At 48.7% G+C, this 4,542-nt stretch overlaps 1 long non-coding RNA gene across 1 annotated transcript; it reads right to left on the bottom strand.

Moving 5' to 3' along the window:
- Positions 1-1,166: 1,166 nt before the first annotated feature.
- LOC141727337 (uncharacterized) lies at positions 1,167-2,422 on the bottom strand. The gene is made up of 3 exons (XR_012578354.1): positions 2,348-2,422; positions 2,226-2,266; positions 1,167-2,144 (listed from the first exon to the last, which is right to left on the bottom strand). It is a non-coding gene; the product is annotated as an uncharacterized LOC141727337 (long non-coding RNA).
- Between the last annotated feature and the right edge of the window lie 2,120 nt (positions 2,423-4,542).

Here is a 4,542-nt window from a genome sequence, read left to right as displayed (position 1 = left end):
TACACACAAGGGTAAATCCAGTCAGCATGCGCTCACACACGCAGGAACGAGGGGAGGCAGACAGACACGCTCGCTTGCTCCCACACACGCCCGCACCCTCTTCCGACTTACACGCTCGCTGCGGCCCTTACTCACGACTCTGAGGAACGTGCTTTGACGCATCTTCTCGCTGCTGCTCCTTGACTTCAAATGGTAGATTCCAGGGAAATCGGTAGCCTCGGGGACCTGTGAGACGACAGGAAGGGATCAATGAGCGGGTATCTGACAGCTAGGACTTGTCCCCACTCTGGACCTATAAATTTCCTACCCAAAATCCCACAAGACACAGATGAACGGTAAAGCTTTTATAACTGTTCTACCTAACTGTGACTACGTGCCAGGGCAAGGCAGCTCCGATCATAATTGGTACAATATAAATACACACAATATAAGCTGACGCATACATTGCAAGTGTACACATAGGGTAAGTACACAGAATGTAAAGGCGACGCACACAGTATAAGTACATACAGTATAAGCCAGCATAGGTACATGCAATCTAAGTACAGACAGCATAAGCCAACACAGGTACATACAATGAAAGTACACACAGCATAAGCCATCACAGGTACATACAATATACACCAACAGAGGTACATACTATGTAAGTACATACAGCATAAGCCAACACAGGAACACACAATATAAGTACATAGAGTATAAGCCAGCATACGTACACACAATATTGGTACATACAGTATAAGCCAGCATAGCTACATGCAATCTAAGTACAGACAGCATAAGCCAACACAGGTACATACAATATACACCAACACAGGTACATACTATGTAAGTACATACAGCATAAGCCAACACAGGTACACACAATATAAGTACATAGAGTATAAGCCAGCATACGTACACACAATATTGGTACATACGGTATAAGCCAGCATAGCTACATGCAATCTAAGTACAGACAGCATAAGCCAACACAGGTACATACAATATACACCAACACAGGTACATACTATGTAAGTACATACAGCATAAGCCAACACAGGTACACACAATATAAGTACGTAGAGTAGAAGCCAGCATAGGTACACACAATATTGGTACATAAAATAGAAGCCAACACAGGTACATACAACATAAAGCAGGACTTAGGATAGCTATCTGCAAGATTAATTTTTGAGACCTATATCCTTTGAGAAGATGGAACCGATAGAACTACTGAAGTCACCTGAGGAAGGATTAAGATGCTCCCACTAGAAGTCCAAGAGAATGGCATGGAAAAAAGGCACTACCAAAGCTGGTAGTGAGAAGGAACATGGATAACATCTTCTGTAACCCTTCCTGGCTCAAAGAGTAAAAAGGTAAAAATGCCGGAATAAGGAATATCCGGAAAGGAACGTGAGTAAAATAAGAGCGACGTGGCACGGAGTGGTGCCCACAAAGGGTCGAGATGTAACAAAGGCCTGTGACGTGGAAGAAGATGGACGCACGCTATGTAACACAGACACAGACGATGTAACAGACATGGATGACCTAACACAGAGACAAGTGGCAACTTTCCACTTAGGGACCTGAGATTCCTAGCGCAAGATGAACCAGAGGCTGATGACTCCAAAGGAAAGGAAGCCCTATGACAATAGCGTGTGTTAATGAAATGTAACTCATTAAAAGCACTCAGTGCCAAAGCAGTTGAGAAGATGCTCGAGAGGCTCAGCGAGCCTAGAAAAGGAAGTGGACGGCCGAGTGATCGTAGCTATAGCTGCAGACCCGAAGGCGAGCTCCTGGGGAGAAAGATCCGTGACGATGCCGAGTCGAGGAAGGCTGACGACGCAAAGTTCGTGACGCTGTGGAGAGGGGTCGGAACTGCCCTGCCCGGCAAAGGCTCTGATGAAGCTGAAGAGAAAGCCTCACCCTTTACTTCCAGAGGACCCATCCCGCTACAGACCTCTCCGCTAAGCTAACATGAAACAGCCCCCTGTGATACTAAAGGTTTTTCCCCTTGCCCGACCACTGGCCCCGACACTTAGCTTTCGCATGAGGAGGGGACAAAATCCATCCTCGGTTGGACGTGGATGTGGAGGCTTTCTCGATGTGTGTGCTTTGGCGCTGCCGTTTCCGAGCTTTGGCTAAGAGCCTCCTCAGAGTACCTAAGACAAAACAGAAAAAGTGACTATTGTCCTCAAAACCGGTAATCCCCGGGAGTGCTATGCACCACCACCCCAGCTCACCTCAAGTCTCCCTTTGAATCCGGAAGGGGCGCAGAAGATACCTGCAAAAACAAAAGGCGCAGGCTTAGCATGCTGCTGCGTAACACTCGCCTAAGAGTCGGCCTGCCTAAACCCCAACTCACCTGCCCTCCTGTGTTCCTTGGCATGCCTAGGGCAGGGAGACAACCTGGAAAGAAACAGAGGAGAAAAGCATGCTGAGATACTGTGAAAACACAACATCCCTACCCTGACAAGGATGCCACAGCAGTACCTTAAGCTTGCACCCACCTGGCATGGGTGTGCTCGGCCAAGATAGATTGCAAAGGGGCCACCTAAAACAAAAAAAAAAACAAGTGGACATACTTAGACCAGCATCAGAAACTGAGACTACAGCAATAAAAACTGCTTCAGTATGCTACTCAATGCTCACCTTGCCCACTCAGCCTTGACTACAGCTCTCACCCTTGAATTCCTAAAAAGAGAGACAAAGAACACTACGGTGACACGTATCAATTATACTCCCTCTACAGAGGAAAGCAGTAACTAACCTGCTCGTGTGAATCCCCTCACACGGGATGGGGCCCTCTGGCCCAGATTTCATTGAACTGAATCTGAAAAAAACGTTAGGACAGGAGTCACACTGTTGCAGGACAACTTAAGAGCTCCAGATGTCCTGTGTCCATCTACAAATCCCATCTGGAGTCCAACTACACCCCACATTACACATTCCAAGTCCCCGGGCCCTCTCCTATCACAGCTGGCCATGCGGCAGGGCAGAGCAGCCCCGGCACAAATGTGTGCTGACACCCGTGACACAGGACAGACAGGACAGGACACACAACGGGGACACAACAGGAACAGAAATCCCTTGGCAAGGAAAATGGCTGCAAGGACTGAGAGCATGCAAAAGGAGATGACTGAGTTCAAACTGACGGTGAGCTGATGAGGCTCAGAGAACACTGCAGGAAGAAGATGCTAACTGAATGATTGATTCCAAGAACAGTAAAGATGGATGCCGAGGAATCCTATGGTCAGAAGCCTCTGCCTGCCCTCACATTCTTTCAAGCCCTAATCCACCATAATGGATCCAGGTGGGGCACAGCTGTCCGTACAGCTCAGAACAAGACCTGACAAGACATCTGACTGGATGCTTCCAAAGAGAGAACTTTTGACTGGGGAGCTCAGACAGGTATCAGAATTGCATCTCTGGCCTGCGTGCCAGGCCAAGGAATGCAGAGATCACAGATGCTAACAATGATGCCAAGGTTTCTGACAGGCCCCTCAAAGTGCTAAGGTAAAAGACAGGAGATACACAAACAACACATAATGCACAGCAGACAAGTGACACCAGACACACCGGGACTGCTCTGCCCTGAACACCTCAGCACTGAGATCAAAAGTGAGACTTGGCTTTCATGGGGTCTAAGGGGCCACTTCATGGGCACCCCCCCACCGCCAAATTGGACTCAAAAACCCCTCCCAGTAATTCCCAAACCAGCACCCTGCCTTCATCCCCTCTGTGGGTCATAGCCCTCTACTTATCTCTCAGACATGTGGGGATGCCGGTCCGTGTCAGGTGCAAAGAAAGGCCACCTCGTCAGCTGGGAAGGTCCTGCTGTCACCGGGCTGGTGTCTCTCAGACAGCTAGAGTAAAGAGAACCAAACATCAGTGCCTGATCTTGGCACCCCATCGGCCAAAACCCCACCAGTCTGCTACTTACCGTGCTCCTAGGAAGGCCCGGCACCTGCTAACTCTGACCCTCTGCCATGGATGCAATGCATCTGCACCTGAAAGAAAGTTAAAACATGTGTCAAACACCACCAGGATAACTCACAAGCTGCAAACACCTTAGGTCCATCTAGGAATAGCATCTAGAGCCCAAATACACCCAAATTACAAATTTCAACTCCCCAGGGTTGGCCTATTGCAGCAGGCTACGCAGCACAGCAGAACAGCTCTGGCACCAAGGTGTGGAGACACCCGTGACAGAGAACGTGAAAAATGGGGGGAAGATTAAACACGACACAGGATGCTTGTGGTGAGGGCTTAGAGGTGGGAAGGCAAAAGGGACCCCAAAGACACACTAGGTAAAACTGCACACCGGACAACACGACACAAACCAGAGCTGCTCTGCAATGCCCGCCTGAAAGCTGCCATCAAAAGTAGAGTGTCATCCTTTAGCTGTCCTAAGAGGTCCTTAGGAAAGATCTCTTTTCCCTCAGCTAATTTTTAAATCTGCCCCAAAAACTGCCAACCCACTACTCTCCAATGGTCCCATCTCCAGCCCATGGGCGCCAACTTATCTTTTGGATGATCGGTGATGGGAATCCACGTTGC

This window comes from Zonotrichia albicollis (genome assembly GCF_047830755.1).
Source record: "Zonotrichia albicollis isolate bZonAlb1 chromosome Z unlocalized genomic scaffold, bZonAlb1.hap1 SUPER_Z_unloc_1, whole genome shotgun sequence".
NCBI lineage: Eukaryota > Metazoa > Chordata > Aves > Passeriformes > Passerellidae > Zonotrichia > Zonotrichia albicollis.
The sequence above is the reverse complement of the archived record's forward strand: the minus strand, read 5'-3'. Positions and strand labels throughout refer to the sequence as shown.